Source organism: Passer domesticus, chromosome 5 (genome assembly GCF_036417665.1).
Source record: "Passer domesticus isolate bPasDom1 chromosome 5, bPasDom1.hap1, whole genome shotgun sequence".
Classification (NCBI taxonomy): domain Eukaryota; kingdom Metazoa; phylum Chordata; class Aves; order Passeriformes; family Passeridae; genus Passer; species Passer domesticus.
Window position 1 is genome coordinate 41818011 of NC_087478.1, and position 19265 is coordinate 41837275.

A 19265-nucleotide genomic window follows, 5' to 3' on the forward strand; every position below is an offset into this window, starting at 1 on the left:
AGACAGAGACCAGCTGTGCTTTGAGAGTTAATCTCATAAACTGCTTCCAGAGAAGGTCACATTCAGAACCCTGAGGGCTTCCAATCTGTTCAGACTTGAAAGGTATGTCAAGGAGGAATTGACTTTAAACCATCCAATTTTAGCATGCAGTTGGGCCCCAGCACTGTGAATCCCCCAAGCACACAGCAAAACACCAGAGGTCTTGAATTTCACCTCTCCAGGAGGATATATGTAATAACCAGAGATACACAACACTTGGTGATTTATTTGACACAGTACCTCCTATGACCTTTAAGATAAAAAGGTGCATTTCCTCTCACAGCAGTCATATTCTTGCAGTGCAACACTGAGTACAGCATGTAGGGCTCTGATTTGTTAAGTCCCATGTTCTGTGAGTGTTTTAAGGCAGAATTTGCCTAAAACTGCTGGACAAAATTCACATAGCTTCCATATACTTATTAAAATAAACAGGGAAGGGAAGGGAAGGGAAGGGAAGGGAAGGGAAGGGAAGGGAAGGGAAGGGAAGGGAAGGGAAGGGAAGGGAAGGGAAGGGAAGGGAAGGGAAGGGAAGGGAAGGGAAGGGAAGGGAAGGGAAGGGAAGGGAAGGGAAGGGAAGGGAAGGGAAGGGAAGGGAAGGGAAGGGAAATTGAAAGTTCATTCGAATATTATAACTGTATCGTAAAAGACCAGCTGTCTATCCAAGATCTAGGATAATTTTACTGAATAAAGATATGTAGAAATTCAAGGAGGTCTCATCCAGTCCATCTTTTTACTTGCTTTTAAATTGCTTAGAATTTTAATAATGGCCACTTAGTAACCAAGGCAAAATATCCAGAAATTTCAGTAAGTTCATTCTTTCTAAGGCTGTGATGTGCTGATTATTAACAGCCAATACATCGCATTTAAAGCACAGGGAAACTATTAGTAAAAAGGTACTTCTCTGTGAATCAAAATGAGACACAAGGACTGAGAAAAATCTGACTTCCATCATAGAGTGAGGAACATGACTGGGGAACTCTCCCAGCAAAAACCCACTGTTCTGAATTAGATTTCATTCATTCTTGTATTCATCCCTTTTTAACACCTGAGTTGCCACAAAACAGAACGAGAATCTTCATGTGGGGAGTTTGAAAATTTCGTCATATGCATCATTGCTTTTCACAATGACCAAGAGACCTTGTTCACAAGTCAAACAATTACAAATTACAGTGTTAAGGGGAAAAGACTTTAATTTCATCTAACTTCCTTTATCTATAAGTGAAGCATTCAAACTAATTAGATTTGTGTGCAAGCTTTCTAGTGCATGGAGAGGGTTAAGCTGTCATGGGAAGTGATTCACCCTACATCACCAGCAGACCTATATTAAGATGATTCAATGACCATGTTGCTGTGCAATTTCTTTCCACAGGCCACAGAAGAAGCCTAGAGGGATAGCTGAGGCTGGATATCTAAGATACAAAACCACATCCCTAAAGTGCTGGAAACCCTTTAAAATCTGCCCTTTCCACCATCTTGGCATCCAATCCATCATGGCAGTTTTAAGCTAAGAGGAATAGTCACTGTTTTAACATCTATACCCTGCATCCAGGTCCCCCTCCCATTCGCATGCTATTTTTTCCACATGCTCTACCCATTCAGTGACAAGAATCAGGCCTTCCTTATAAAAAGAAATTCATTCACCTGTCCAGGATTTCCATCCTTTACATATATATATAGCTGGGGTATACAGTATAGCTAGGGTAAGGACATTAACTGAATTAGTATTTTTACTTAGGGGATAGTATAAGGCTGCTGCTTCAGAAACATTTTTCTGTGAAGTTACTTTATACTTGTCTATCTTCAGAAAGTGAAACTCCAGGACATGTTTCTTCTTAAAACTTTCCAGAATATGAGACTATAGTAATTAAGCTCTATTTTAAGTCCCTGCCCTATGGTACTCACTGTAATGAAGATAGATTCATCTGTCAAATATTCTTCCAGAATGCTGAAGCCTGCTTTGGTATTGGTCTTTGCTTCATCTTAAGAAATGTAAAGAATGTCCTAAACCATCCTAAACTTTATAGACATTGCAGACTTTGATTGTTGTAATTAATGCCAACACTGAGATTTTGAATTTTCCTCTGTTTCCATGAAAATAACATGATCAAATAATTGCCACTTGAGTTGGTCAACTTACTTTCTGTATTTCAAAATTTGCAACCTTAGAAATATAACTGAGTGGAACTGCATTTCTTGAGGTTTTATAATGGCCCTAAGACTTAATATATTTTCTCCTTATGCTAAAGAGCAGTAGGAGAAATCTTACATCCCAAAATAGACATATTCTGTAGAGCTGAGGCTGTCACCTCTCATTTGACAAATTCAAAGATCACTTTGGACTTGCCTTGGGACTAGAACAAAGCTCTTGCATTGCAATGTGTGCTCTAACTACCAGGCAGCTGGGGGTGTGTGGGAGATCTCTCTGCTTTTCTCTTTCACACTTAATTAGCAATTCTATCCTGAACATTAAAAGGCTTTCTTACATTTTGTTTAATTAGCACATACCTGTGGAAAGACTCAGTGACAGCAAACAGATATTTTCTGACCAGAAAAAAAATCTTGTTTGTCAAAGAGGTTGTCTGACAGCTATATTAGGGCAAGGAAAGTTAATGCCACTTTTCAAATTAGCTGGGTGTGCTATTAGGATTAAGCATTTGGTATATCAGCTCACACTCGAACGGGTCCCCTCATGCTCTCCTTGCAAAATTCCATTTGGGATCCCTAAAAGTAGAATTTGAAATGATCATCAGAGTTTTCAGGAATTACCAGCTTTCATCATATTAATCCAAACCTGTAACACTTGATGGTTTCTGGGAAGCTTCAGTCGGCAAGTTTCATACGGAAGTTCACTTGAGGCGTGATCTATGAATTGTATGCTATTTCTTAAGGTAAGTTTTGGACATGTTGAAGAAAAAATCAACATAAATTATCACTGAGGGAAACTATGAAAACAAAAATCCCAGAAGGTAGCATGGACTTTACACCTACATTCACCATTCTTTTCCTCATGTTGAAGACCACAATTATTGGCAATTCCAGAGGGCAGGGGGAGGGTAGAGGGATTTAGCAGACTTTTAGCAAAGGCCTTTGGGAATATTTTGTTAATAATACAGACAGAGAATTTTACAAAATTTATGAAATCTAGACAAGGAAGTTTGAAAGTTTGAGGCAGATGTCATTCAATCCTCTGTGCTATTCTTATTCAATGAGAACTTTCTTCACCCTTTGACTTCTTCAGTCATAACCTCTTGTGTATCTGTGTGTAATGCAACAGTGGATGGGATGCCAAGGGTAAGAAGGAGCAGCTATATATTTGTACTTGTCTATATCTCACCAGACTCAGACATGTCTGAGAGTTTATTAACAATTATCCAAACCCAGGACCTAACAGCTTGCCTGAGACACTAGAGAGTTTCTGGTTAAGGTCACATTAATGTACTTCTTCAATATAATTCTGTATCTATTTTTTGTTCTGGAAATTCCAAAAACATTGCACTCTACCCACACAGTGCTGGTTTGAGTTTCTTGTGAGAAGATCAAATTCATAAATTTTATACCCAGCAAATTGGTTTTTTCCTCCTGTGTTTGTATTTTTGCCCATTCTATGTTTACTATTTTCTTTTCCTGGACACTTGTCGGACATTATGATAAACGCAGAACAGCATTTAAGGTATGAAGGAATTAAATAATGAATACTTTCTCATTGTATTGGTGTCAGAAACTTCACAATAAGTCTGAAAGGTTGTATTGGACAGATGAATGAGAGTTTGGTGGAACAGCATACACAGTAATTTTCTCTTGCTTTACATAATGCCATAAAATACACATTATAAAGTATTTAATAATACTTTGGGGCTGGGACAAGTACATGTGATATCTAACCACAATCTACAGAGCTGCTCTAGAAACTAGAGCTCTGTGCAGTTCAAGAGTTCATAGTTTTATAATACACTACGTAGATTCTTGGGATCAAAAGGTAGAGAAAAGTACAAGGATAAAATAAGATTGCTAACTTTAAATAAACTGATAAAGCAAGGACAAACAACACTTCTTTTTCACTGCATTAAGTAGTTCAGTGTTTGTCCAGATGCTTTGGATTGATGTTCCTTATTGACTCCTGTCACACCGCTATCAAAGCACTTTCCTGCTGTGACTATTTTCTTTTCATTTTCCTCAAGCTAAAATAGGGATATGTGGTATCTGTACTCTATTGATCAGATTGGTGAGATCAGCTGCCAGGCACCAAAAGCAGCAGCAGTGAGGCAGCTGAGAGAAAGGTGCTATCCCATTTAGCTTTGAAAATATGTATTCAGATCTAATGTTTTTTGGCACCAGAAATTCTTGTATGAGCCTCTTAGAAAGCTCCCAAAGGCCAGGATGGACAAACTCCATGAAGAAATGGAAACAAGTTACAGAAGAGGGTAGTAGTATTGCTATTGAATGGGTCTTGGACCATGTCGTTCACCTTCAACTGGTTTTCAAAGTGGAAGGAGAGAAAAAAAAAAATTAATTTGGTTTTTACTTAGTAAAATGTGCATATAATAGGTTTTTTTCCCCCCAGATTTTTAACATTGCTTTTTTAAAGCATCTTTCCTATCTGTTTTCCCTTATCTTGTGTCAGAATTCCCTGCAAACTGCTTTATGTAGTCCACAGCAAGACACAAGGACAGAAAGCAGCTGTGGGCATGGGGTCTCCTTTCATCAGCTTTGAGGCTTTCTGCACTGCCAAGACAGTGACTGTCTTATTTCATTAATGAAAAGTTAAAGTATCACAGTAGGGACAGAATTCTGACAGTGAAATTAATTGGAAGAAGAAAATTATAGCTTCTACAAAAGAAAAAAAAAAAGGAAGGAAAGGAAAGGAAAGGAAAGGAAAGGAAAGGAAAGGAAAGGAAAGGAAAGGAAAGGAAAGGAAAGGAAAGGAAAGGAAAGGAAAGGAAAGGAAAGGAAAGGAAAGGAAAGGAAAGGAAAGGAAAGGAAAGGAAAGGAAAGGAAAGGAAAGGAAAGGACCAACCAAACAAACATGTTTCTTCCACCTTGCTCAGAGTATCGTTTTCCAGTGATGGAAAAGAGCAAAGGCTGTTTCAGCAAGGCTGAGGGTCCAAGTGCACTCAGCTGGGCTGACAGTTGTTGAACAGGGAAGTAAATAACATGGCACTTTGCAGGAAAAGCACCAAGTAAAGGAATCACATGAAACAGAGAAGGATGAGACAGGAAATATGGTCCTGCAGTCTCACAAAAGGCAATTGTCCAGCATTCAGCAGAGAACCCTCTGCGAAGGGCTGCTATGAGCAGTCACAACTTTGGGGAGACACCTTCCACATCACCATGCCCCTGCCCACACACCCAACCCCACAGCCTGTTTGTGATGCAGCTGGGATAGCCTACAATCCAGCCTGAAAGAAGCACTGGGCTACTCTGTGCCGTGGGCTGGGAGTGATGTGGGCTCCATGGCTCTGGACACTGCAGCCAGAGCTGCTCCCTGAAATTCTCTTTGCTGAACAGACAGAACTGGGAAACTCAGTAACCCCACCACTCCTGAACTGTCAGCACAGTTTATATAACGATGAGCCTTCAGCTCTTTCACTTCAAATACTGCCTCAATTTACGTGGCATAGCAGCAATCTGGCTTTGATGGAGAAAAATGTGAAGGAATGTGTTCCCTGGGGAGTAATGCAATACACAGACTATGCGAGAAGAAGGCTGTGCTGCTAAATGATGCACATTTCTATCCAGAACATTTTCATTAGTCTTGGAACAAAATTAAAGTTTCCACTCTCATTTGCTGAAGGTTAATCCAGATTTCCATGAGATATGTCCAGATACAGATGTAATCTCTTTAATGAAATGCTCTGCCCATTCATTTCTTCAGCTTTTCTTTTTTTCTCCTGCATTGAAGATAATAGAGACATATGGAAAAGAATGAAAAAGAAAAAAACATGTGCAATCAGAAAAACTTCAGACTAAAAGATAAAATTCCTTTCAGCTACAAAGTCAATACAGGATTGGCTAATGCTTAGACATTAAAAGGGAAATTAAAATTATAATTAAAAATTACATGACTGTATTACAACATTATTTTAAATTCCTATTTTTCAAACTTTTTTCAATCTTCTAAAGAAGAATTATATTTTTTCTCTTAAAATACTATCCTTTAGGTCTTAAAATGTAAATAAATTATTTGCCACAATCCCATTTCCTAGTGTCACAGCTGACATTATGCAGCTTGTATTGTTACTGTCTGTAACTCAGGAAATCCACTCTTGAGTACTTTCAAAATTTCTAATTGCATATCACTCCTTTTATTTCTGAATTTGCTAAGTTTTTTCCATCATTCTTCCTTTGCATCTCTTTGATTCCATGTTCATTCCCTTAAAATAGTGTGTCTCAGGCAACATCTCAACTGAATGATCACTGGTAAAAACAGATGTTTAAAAGCCACCTATCACCTGCATAAATTTGTCCCCCTCCTTAAATGCCTATTCAGATTCCTGAGCCTCCAATACAGCTGATTATTCTTTCTCAGACTTCCTGATTTGGAGACTGAAATATTTAGGTCTTCAATAACTTTCTTAAACCCTCTTTATTTTCATCAGACATCCTATGTCTCATGACATACATTCCATTTCGCTGACTTCATCTGATGGCATTTCCAATTTGTAGAATATTATTCTTTGCCTCTCGACATTTTCAATGTTTTCATTAGCTGTTCTGGATTTGGTGTTCTTTCATAATTAACATGCCAGCAGCATTTATCTCTCCCCCATCAAGATGAGCTCAGGAATAAACCAGCAGGGTGACTCCAGAATTTAGCACCTCTGCTGGTAAATGTAGATCAGCATTAGAGAAAAAGAGAAAATATTTCAAGGGAAGTCTGTCTACTCTAAGAAATAATAGGTTCTCAACCTTTGACAAATCACCAGTTTGCATGCTATTTGAACAAAATCCCACAAGCAATCTGAAAAAAAACCACAGTTAATGACTTCTGAAGTTATTGCCTCAAATTCAGAAAATATGTAAGGAATGAAACTCATCAGGGGTATTATAGCTCCTACAGCAATATTGGAATGGTGCTTCTGCTTATGTTTTGCAACCCACAAGCTCCTGCTATATCTGTTGTTATTAAAGGCATAACTGAGATGTCAATTGACCTAAGCATAGGGGTGATCAGACAACCAGACCACTGAGGGTCTGTGACTGAATTTTTCCCCCCTGAAATCAGTGGTATCTTTGCCATTAACTGTAGAAGACTGAGAATCAGAGCCTGATGACAGAGAAAGTGATTAATTACTTGGAAATTAAATTCCAGGTACAGATGAGAATAACACTGGTGTCTACAGGTGTTTCTTGTCATCTAAAAACTGGGTGTGGAGGGTAAGGAGGAAAGATGATGTGGGTTCTATTCCTTACCAAACTCTCATGTCCTGTTCTACAGTAAACAGAAGGACTTCTTGATATTGCTAAAAGCATGCTTTGCTATTTCCAGCTTTTTTTTTCCACATATTCTCCATTTTCTCCCCCCTCATGTATTGCTAGCTTCCAAAGGAAAGAATACAAGACAGCTAATGAACTAGTGATATTCTTCTGTACCACAAATATCCCAAAATCCCAACTTGTCTCCATTTCTTCTCCACATATTTTACATCTCATTCTGTAGTTTCTGCAAATCTATGAGCTTTGTGTCCTTATGAATCAGAACACAAGCTGGCTCTAACACTTTAAACCTGATGTTTGATTATCACACTGTAGAGAAATAGTCTTAAATTCTCTGCCTTCCTACATGTCTTTTTTCTTCAGTGTTCCACTTTACAAGTGGCTGATCAAAAGATTTCATCCAGAATTTTCATATTATATGTAATAATGGTACATATATGTACATAATGGTGGATTAGTTTTTTTAAATTAAAAAAAAATATAGAAAATCTGAGAGAAGGACCCTTTATTCCTTTTACTCACTGGGAGCACAAAATGGCCCCAGCATTCTTACATTGCAGACAAAAATGTGGACAAAATGTGCTTATTGTGAAACTTTCCATCAATTTTAAATAAATGTCAGGTTGTATTACTACCAACAACTTATGTTCCTATTACTTCACAAATTCCCTGTGTTAACTTGACAGACTGCATTAAAAAAAGCCAACCTATTTGTCAACATTTACAGTTTGCCTTATCTGTTCTTTTTCCCATTTGGATTTCTTCTCTTTTTGGAAACTGATCAACTTCTGACTCAGAAGTTTCCTCACATTTTCAGATAATTGACCTTAGGGTTTAATCAGGACTGAAAGCAGAAGCAGGTGGGAAGAATCCACAATTTTGTTTACAAGGACACATTTCCAGAAACCTCACTTGAACTTGGTGGAAACATAGCTTTTATTTTCCTCCCATAAATGACAGATTAAGTGAGGTTGCCATAAAATACTCTGCTTCAAACATTTGACTGTGTGCTGTAGTAGCCAGTTAGAGGCATGGTAAGGTTATGACAGTAATGCCAGTTTCTGTAATGCCAGTGTTTGCCTTAGAATCTACATCCTAAACCCAAGGAGCTGGAGCCAAAAGCAGGTCATCCTCAAACTGTCCCTTGCACCATGTAATGGTATGAGGGCCTGGAGATGGTCTCCCTGCTTGCCAGCAGAAGTCTCATAATCAAAAAATAGCAAGAATGGCTGATATGAAAACAACAATAATTCGGATATTAGTGCGCCATTCAAAATTCAGCATAGGCAGAGCTTTTCCATAGACTTTGGTCTAGGAGCAGGAAAGAAGACAATGTAAGAGTTTGTATTGCTTTAAAAAGAAAGTTATTATAGTCCTGTCTAGGTGTCTTGTCTTTACTGTTTCCACCAGAAACACGTATTGGAGAATCATTTACATTGACTTCAATATGGTAAGCAAGATTTCCAAGTTTAAAGTAATGGATAACTAACTGGAAAGGTGGCTATGGCTGAGTCAGAAAAAAAAAAAAGTGCATTGTACTTAGAAAGTACAGAGAGCCTATCAAAAGAGTTGAGGGTAAACTTTGGGCAGTCAAAAGGCCTTAGATGTTTGCATCAAGACTAGGGTTTTAAAGCTATCCAGCTGTTCTTTGTGCATCTACTTAAAACACAAAAATACACAACATTTAGGAAAATGAAACAAAAAGTTCAGTCACTGTAATATCTGCATAAATGATTATTTGAAATAGTTGGAAGTATTTTCTCGTATTGGTATATTTTTATATGTTATGTCTCCTCTACAAAATATTTCTCCCAGGACTATTTACAGAATATCAGATAAAAACATCATAAAAATAACTGAAATATGTTCCAAACAGTAGTGGAGATGCCAAAGCAGAACAGAGTTCTTCCAACACACTTATATTATGATTACTTAAATGTCACTGGCTAGTCACTAATGTTGTGAGACATTCCTGTGTGGCTCAGTAGGATTATTGTTGAATTAAGCATAATAAAGAACCCAAAAGGTGTTTTGAACAACAAAAATTAACTGAAAACATCAGTAGACACAAATTAGAGAAAACAAAACAAAAAAAACTCCCTACCTTTAGAATGTTGCACATATCTTTTATTCCTAGCTAGAATAAAAGCCTGTACCCTTGCAGACCAAAACATTTGGCTTTATAGGTGTTTTCCATTTACCCAAAGAACTGCCAGAGGAATGGGTAACGACGAGCTAATTTATCACTTCATTAGCCCAACTGGGATCAAAGAAACCTTTTGTGGTTTTCTGAGACGTGAAAAAGAGGTAACCATGAAAGCTAACTCCCAACTTTCCGCTATTTTTACAGTTGCTTTTTCTTGTTTTCATTTCTCAAATAAGTGCAACTATGTAGGCAATGAAAATAAAATAACTTTGGTACTTTTACAATCAGAAAATAAAAAGCTGTATTTTCCTGTTTTCAAAGTACTTGAAAAGGTAGAGGAAAATACTGAGCATGAGAGTTTTATGTTTTTGTTGCTTCTGTTGTTGCTGTCACTATTATGGTTTGCCAGACAATAAGGTAGGTCTGTGTCATTTTCATGAAATGAGACTTCAGGACTAGCAGAAGGACTTTTAAACTCAGAAGACAGATTTTTTTCTTCAACACAAAAATTAACTTTTCCTTAAAAAAAAAATCAAAAGAGAGACATAGAAGAACATAAACACTTTCTCTTTATCCATCCACTCTTTCCTTTCATGGCAAGCCTTTTGCTCCAGACCTTAGTATCAGCAACTAGGGAACCACCACTGGTGCAATAAATTTCACAATCTTTTTGAGTCCTTAGTAAAGTCTAAGGAAAAGCCTAAGAATATCCTGATCCTTCTTTGTATGCCTGCTTCCAGAGATGTTTTAATTTAATAATTTTTCTCTGACATTTTTTCTGTCCTTATATACAGTTTTTAACCAATTTCCATGTGATCTGTTTTGTTCTAGACTTTTAATTCAATTCATAAAATACACAAAAAAAGAAACATTGAAATAGCTGCACAGCAGCCTACAGTCTCTTTTTAAGGGACACTTCACACAGTAATAATCTAGTCCCCTATGCAAGGGAACTCAGTACTAAGATGGTTATCCAGGCATAGCCTATCTGCTGTGAGAAAGTAGTTGGAAGGGCAGAGATGTTGAGAAATTAAATTAATGCTTCTCAGTCCATAAATACCTAATATTATACTTGAGCAAAATAATTCTAGAGAGGCCTGCATCACTTGAAAGGAATGCTGAAAGCTGGAACGTCACAGTTGCTGCAAAAGAAATTATATTTGTCTTGTTCATAATTTCTTCCTTTTTTTTTTTACCTGCACTGGGCAGAAGAGCACTGAGCATCAAACTGGAGCTGGGATAGGCTGTGCAGAAATGTCTCTGCACCTCAGCATGAAAAATGAGCAAAAATGCTCAGGGAACATTATCTGAAAGGCTTCTCCCCCTTTCACTTGTTGCTTAATAGCTTCCTCCCCTAAGGAATGAGAATGAATGAAAGAAATTTATGAATTTACAAATTTAGCTTGGAATAAGGTAAAATTAGATTATTTATTTTGGAAATATAAACTTCAAGTATGTACAACTGGTCTCTATATATAGATATATATGCATATTCTGTTTGGGTGAAAGAATTGTCCAGGTTTCTGTCGGAAGATCATGAAAGTCCTGAACTGCTCTTCTTTGAAATTTACATTTAAAATTTACTTTTTGTAATGAAGCAAAATTATTTCAGTGCACCTTGAACAATGGAAGCACTACTGTTACCTCCTTTATCTACTGGAAAAAATACTAAGGAACATATAGAGCCTTACATAAACACTTTGCTATTTTATCTTGTCTATGCTTGAACCAACTCAAAAGTCAGGTACTTTCTCTCTATATTATCCTTTGGAGATTAATAATTTATACCCACAGACTCAAAGTATAATTTATCCTAAAGTTTCTCACTGTTTGCCTTTTTTTAACCTTGCATCAGCTTTCTCACCAGTAATATATGCACCATCTCTAAGTGTTTGGAAATCAAAAGAGTATTTTTAATAAGTACAGATAAAAACCTCACAGGAGACAAGTGGCTCTCACCACTTCTGCTCCCCTCTTGGATACATTCAGTCCCTGTGCACATTATGGCTTGGTTTGTTAGGCTGTAGATATGGAATTGAAGCAGTTTTCTCTCTTTTTGGCATGGATTTACTTTGTATCAGCAACTGAACATTAATTGCATTAGACAACTAGAGACCAAGTCTGGATGATGGGATTGGGTGTAATTGGGTGTATAAAGCCATAGTTCAAGACCTTACTCTGTCTGATTGGGCAAGCCTGTTTTACCACATACCTGCCAAATACTATAATGACCTCCACCCCACAACCACTAGCAATTTTAGGATAAATCTCTCTCTCTCTCCCTGTTTCTCTGTTTCACATTACTTTTATGAGAAATGCCATCCAATTAAAAAGCATGGAGATATATTCTTTTTTTTTTCAAATACAAATCCACTTCCCAGAAGATTTTACTAATGAAACAATAATAATAGTATTATAGTTATTAATAATAATTAAAACAATAATGATAACAAAAATAACAATAACACTAATAAGTTTTAAAAACCCCAAATAACAAAATCAACCAGTCAAGACAGGTTAGGAGCTTTTCAATTGCCATTAATGGTAAGAAAGTGAAGGCTTATTTTTAACTGAAGCTTTTATTGAAGCAAGCAATTCTTTTTATTTTCAACCAAGATGGGAGTGTCTGGAATGTTACTTTTTATTTTTAAAATAAGCCATCATTTTCACCATCAGCACTCAGATAGGAGCCACACTGATTGCAATACTAGTGGTTGAAAGGGCTGAGCATTTTTGTGGCTTGTTGAATAAATATTCAGTAATTCAATTTTGGTGTTCTCAAATTTGTGGAATGTGATATTTGGAAGAGTATAAGAATGGAAAATCATTCCATTCCAAGAAACAAATGCTTTCAATCTTATAACACTGTATGGAAGAAGGGCTTTTTGGTGTTTTTTCTCATAGGAGGGCAAGAACAATTAAAGTCTGTGCAATACTTAACAGCAGATAAAAGTATACTCAATGATCAAAAGACTTGGTTTCTTTTAGATATGCCAGTCATACTTAGCTCATCAATACTTTGTGTTGGTGTACAAGAGTAGCATCCAGTCCTGATACTGTAAAATGTTTTCTGAGAGTGACTCAAATGAAACAAGCTTACAAAGTTTCTATTTTGATTTTAATTTTTGTCAGGCAAGGGACAAGGTGGTTTCCAGCCTGACAGTCTTGAATATCTGTCTCTGCTCAATGTCTCCCATTCATACTGGAGACATGCAAAAGTCCAGTCCCAGGAACTAACTCAATACTACAGTTTTTATTTTCTGTGTGAACTCTCCATAGACAAACAAAAGATCTTAAAAAAAATAGAATACAAGAAAAAAAGAAAAAAAAAAAGGCAACATTCATCCAGAGCTCAGTACACAGTTTATGCTGTAGACTTTTCTTTGTTTTCTGTTACTAGGATCATGTCACAAGGAATCACCTCTGTTGCTCTACCTATTGCCAAAGAGGACACATTTGCAAGGAAGCCACATTTGAAGTAAACAACATCTGGGAGCACTGCATACAGTAACTGTTCTGGTCACAGGCAGAGTTTCTCCTCTTGGATGATAGCTGTCATCTGAGTGCCAAGAACGGCTGGAGCTGGAAAACTGTTATATTGACAAAAAATAGGGTGACTAACATCCTTTTTGGTACTGCTTGAAGGATCCAGGACCCTTGAGACCCTATAAACCCTGAAAACCACTATTTCTGCCACACTGTCCATAGCATTTGTATCTTTAATTACATGTCACTTTTAGAAGTGTTATTTGTGAGGTTTTCATTTGGCCTAAACTGAAAACTAGTGGTCCAAAGGAAAATGAAAAAAAGACTGGATGGATCTGCTATAGTACCTGGATCTGCCAGAGGAACCGCTGGAGCACTGCCTGAAGCTGTGGTGCCCACAAGGTAAGAAGGACATGGAACTCTTGGAGCATGTCCAGAGGAGGGCCACGAAGGTGATCAGAGGGCTGGAGCACCTCCCCTGAGATGAGGAAGTCAGGGCTGCTCAGCCTGGAGAAGAGAAGCTTGAGTGGAGACCTCATGGCAACCTTGCAGTGTCTGAAGGAAGCCGACAGGGAAGCCTGACAGGGACTCTCATCAGGAACTGTAGTCGTGGGACAAGGAATAATGGGTACAAACTGAAAAAGGGGAAATTTAGGCTACATATCTGGAAACAATTCTTTACTGAGAAGGTGATGAGATATGAAGTAGGTTGCTCACTGAAGCTGTGGATGCCCCAGCCTGGCAGTGTTCAAGGCCAGGCTGGATAAGGCCTTGAGCAACCTGGACTAATGAGAGGTGTCTGCCCATGGCAGGGGGAGCTGGGACTGGATGATCTTTGAGGTCCATTCCAACCCCTAAAACTCTTATGTTTCTATGGTCATTGACTTTGGTCCTTTGGTGGCACTGTTTCTTCTCCATGCAGCCACTTTCACAGTAAGTATCTCTTGCTACATTCAAAGACCAATCAGATTTTGCAGCCACTTCTGAACCTTCAGGGCATTCATCTTATACTGCTCTATGGCATATTTTCATGTCCTGTTTTTGTAACTTTTTTCTTTTTTCTGGCAAACAAAAATGCTGAAGCAAGAAGAAAAAGCAGAATAAAGTTGAGAGGAGCCAGACTTGCACATGCACACAAAGAAGCAAATTAAAAAAAAATTGAGACAGGACAGAGGGGAAAAAAGGGAACAAAGAGTAGAAGTTAACTGGGAGACCATACTTTCAACCAAAAGCAGCAGGAAAGACAGCAATAGTAATTAAATGTTTTTACCACTGCTCTCCTGCACAACATTCAGATCTGTTTGGAGCCTGGAGACAGCAGGAGAGATCCAGGTGGGTTACAGCCACCCTCCCATGCACCAGGCCTCACTGGCATGGCACTGGATGCCCTCTCCTGGTCCATGGCAGGACACTAAACCTGTTACTGGAGCCACACATTCCCTGTCTAGCCACAAGCAAGCAGTGAGCATCCTCTCTCCCCTGTCTGTCCCCATAGGAAGATCAAGGGTTCAGCACTGCTAAGAGAAGATTAGAGAGCTTTTAAATTGCTTCTAACACAATTTTTTCATTCTTAGCTACACTGTGCCATGTAAATATTGTACTGTGAAGACTTAAAAAGATGAAAGTCTTAAACTGCCATTTTTTATTTAAAAAAAAAAATAAATTCTATTCAGAGGAAGATCCCCTACACAGCAACCCAAGTTGATGGCTTTCAATTTCAGTACAAGAACAGAAAAATAAAATAAGTATCTGCCTATTACACAGTCTAGCTAGAGGCTACTGGAAAATAAGAAGTTAAACAAACTCAGAAAGCAATAAGATCAGTTTTTTAAAAACCCAAACATTCAGATGGTGTGTTGATTTCTATATTGAAATAATTCCAAATAAAAAGGAATAAAAGCCTTTTTGGTCTGTGGTAGAGATGAAAGGTTTTTGGAAGGATTTTTCTGCAGGAAACATAGAGAAACAACCTAGCTAGATGCATAGTTGATGTAATTATGATCTTATGCAGAATTTCTATGCAAAACTTCCCTCCTAAGTTCTTAAAGAAAGAATATTAACCTGGCAGAAGATAAATCTGGCAGCTGGTCAATCACTAACACAGAGATGTGTGAGCAGAGAAAATTATGGGTGGAGAAAGACAAGATGGGAGAAGTCAAGCAGGGATTTTGTACTTTATGATTGTTAAACAAACTGGATTCCAGAATGAGGGGATGACAGTGTGGATGGATGCTATATGGGATGTATTGATTACTGAAGCAAACACTAGAGGAGGGAAGAAATCTTTATAAATCCATCTCAAAACCATTTCTGGAATTACAATATGTTTTTGTTTAATTGCTGTCTTGCTTCTCAGTTTTGTAATTTGTGTTCCTTCCTTAACTTTAAAATGGACAAGGACAATCAGTGTTCTCAAAGTGTAACCAAGATTTTAAGATTTAACCTCGGAGAGGGTCTAGTATGTACCTAAACACATTTACTGAATTAATCTCCATGAAAAATTCTATTACAGGGGCATGGGGAGGGAGAAAGGGAGAAATATCCATTCATATATGGAAAATGTGGCAGGGAATCATCTCTTTCTAAGACAGTCTTCAAAGTTAGCACACACATTCAAGTTACAGTCATTAACACATATTCATAAACAAACCAGGTATCCCTGAGATGTCCAACCCCCTCAGCCCTCCAGACAATAAACAAAATGTGCAGAATTTTATGCACAGGTGGCACAAAATGACACATTTCCCTTCACTTGAAAAGCTTCTGTTTGTATGAGGCAGCTGCCCTGGGCATAAGGGCTGTGCATGGCCTTGCAGCACTGTGAAACCAACACGGGAGGAAGCCTGTGCTTCCCTCTGGGGCTGGTTTCACAGAGCCAGTCTGGTAGAAAATAATGTGCTAGAGGTAATCACCACAATTATTACTGTAGTAGAAACAGTAACCATGATGTGGTTTATTTCCATTCCATCAAAACGTCAAGAATCAGAATTGCATGGCTCTGAGGAGTAAACAGTATCTGTGGCCATCACAGCCTTTACACAGGGGCTTCCTTTGTTCCTTTTATTTTAACGGAAAAGCTCTGAAAGCAAAGCTCCTCTGGCACTCCAGCTATGCGTGTGAGTACGTGTGCTAATGTGCATGGAACAAAAGGGTGGAGAGGAGCTCTGGGCTGCAGTTACTACTTGGAGTATGTCTGCTTTGTACTTAGCAACCTTCTGCTGCTTCCAAGAACAGCTCGATAAATCATGCCTCTTCCACTGAAACTGCATGCACACACCACTGTACATTTTCAGCAGGGATCCAGATGTAAGCAATTAGGCCACGCTGGGCTGTTCTGCTGCCTCCTCTATATGAGACATGTCTAAATAAGAAAAATCCAGCTCATTCTTAAAAACATGCACAGTTCTTCCCAGACAGGCAGTGGTTAGCCCACGCTGGCAGATCTAGAGAGCACTTTCCAAAGTCATGGTCTAAATAGATGTCTAGACAATGCTCTGGCTGCATGTTGGGACAAGGTCCTATTGTCCACCAGACCTCACTTCCCTCTTGCTTTCCTGATATGAGGAACTCCAGCTATGAGGTGCAGGGAGTTTGGATGAGATGACCCACCACTGTCCCTTCTAACCTGACCCATTCTGTGATTCTGTGAAGCATAATGTAGCCTAGGGGTCAGGGACAGCTATTTGATCTGGGTCCTCCAAGAACTGTGTTCAAGACTGCTCTCAGTCCTTCTTGGACATGAGGTTTGCCAGGCACCTCGGAGGATGTTGTCATTTCCACTTGCTGTCTGTTCTGTGATGAAATTCCAGAAAAAAAAAAAAAAAAAAAAAAAAAAGAACAGCTAGGGAAAACTGGTATGCTGGAGGGAAAGGTTTAGGCCTTCAGAAATGTCTAAACAAATGGCAACAAGCCACTTGGGCTGCACTTCATTTCCTCAAGAGATTTCAGACTGTTCTGAATACAATAAACAACTGCCACTGAGGAAGGCAGACATATTTTTCTTTTCTCTTGAGGTATTGTAGATGTTATTCTATGTTCTGTGGTGGAAAAAAATGTTTCTTGAAGCAACTGGAAGATTCCCATCAGTGAGATGCTGAGAGAAAAGCTCTAAGTAAGTTATTTGATTGCTCTTTGAAAAGCACCAGAGGTGGATGGCATTGCAAAGAGACACTACAGGAAAGCTTTATGACATTAAAAATCACATTCCAGCCTTCTTTTAATTGTAACACTGGATTAGCTACTAGCTGGTTACGAGGATAGCTCAAATGTTGTTTAGTCTTGAAACACTTGACAAGTCCATTGGACTGGGCTGCACTGACCCCAAGAGATGACTATGGTAAAAACATTCAAGTCATCCTACATTTCTGTCCCTAGAATTATTTTTTTAGTGTGTACACACATACTGAACTATGAAAGGTATAAAGTTGTCTATGGTAAAGGAGGGTTTTTACAAGGAAGTTTAACACTCTCAAACTTTATTCAAACTGTGAAAAAATTCCTGAGTGAAAGGAGCATCCACTTACTGGATGGCAAAGAAAGGAGCATCCACTCACCAGGTGGTACAGCTCATGATTGCTCAGTGTTTGTGGGGTAAGGAAGAACAGCAACCATCTAAATGGATATATCTTCAGTATTCTGGAAAAGCGGTATTTAAGCACTAAACATTTCATACACATAAAGAGTATACCAAAAAAAAAAAAATTGGTCCTTTACTTCCCATCATGTTTACATCTCTTCTGCACAGAGTCTGACACACACTAATGTCCTAAATATTTCTGGAGTTCAGACATCTTATATATAATCATATATATATATATATATATATATACAAATAATCATACTTTTTGGCTAGATTGTCAAATGCAGGAAAGCATTTCATTGTCTGGCCTTTGAAGGCAGGGGTCCCATGAACAGCTATGGAAGAGAGGTTTGGCTTTGCCTGCTGACTAATGTGCCACCTGTCAGAGAGCCATTTCCATTTGGTGCAGATTCCTGGTTGATATGGGCAAGCAGAAATGTCAAGTGCTGCAGGGAAAACTCTCTGCATTTCAGTTCTCCCACAGGAATGTCTGGGGCTGTTCCTCAGGAAACATCCTCTTCTAATCCTGCAGGCAGCCAAGGAAGCAGGGAACATTCTCCTGATGGCTGGCAAACCCTTAAGAAATGTTCATCTGTAGGTCTGGCTGTATTTGTTCACTGCTTGACTGTGACAAAAACAAACGGCTTCTCGGTAATGGTAACACCATTTACAACACCATTTCCTTCTCTGGACTCCTCTCAGTCTGTCTCAGCATGCCTCCCCACCAGGCGACTCAGCAACCCCAGCAATATTTGTCCTTCTTGTTCTCTATCTGGTCTTTTCTTCTTTCTGTCTTATGCCTTTTACAGACGAAGATAAGATTGTTATCCAGGAAGGCATGAGCATATAGCATCTCCCCAGTTTCCCTTTCTTGAATTTCCCTTTCTTGAGGCTCTTATCCAGGGAGGCATAAGCAAACAGCTTCTACTCCACTTCCCCTTCTTGAGAAAGTGCAAGTTACTGATGCTGAGCTCAGAGGGCAAGAAATGCAAGCAGCCTCTCACTTTAACTGCCACAAGCAAACAGTGTTTTTATGTCTGTAGGCAGCAGTAAGGGATGACTTTTTAAACCTTCTCATACTCAGATCATGGCCAAAAGCAGTATGAGGGTGTATTTTCTGTGACTGTTTCAGTGGATGTTGAATCAGAGAGATGGACCACGTGACTCCACGGATATGGAGCACCTACAGCATAACACAGCAATGCTATCCCCACATGTTCTAATGTTTGGACTTTCCCAACATTCATCAGGTGACCAGATTTTACCTTCCTGTGCTGCACAGCACACCTTTCAAAAAGTTCTCCTTCTTGTCAGCAATGTCTAGGTCTGGTTCTTTTGTCATTGGGTTTCTAATTTCACTTAATTCCCAGCCACCCAGAGTTTCACCTCGCAGTGGTCTCTGAGACGGGTTCACCAGTTTCTCATCACAATCACTCACTTTCACACAGCCAGTCCTTCTCCCTAACTGACAGTCTTTTGGAGATACAGGAGTATTTGAACCCAAACTTTCAGAGCAAGCTCTGCCAAAAATTTTCATTAAGATAAACATGACCGCCCCTCAGATTCTGCTAACAGCTGTTA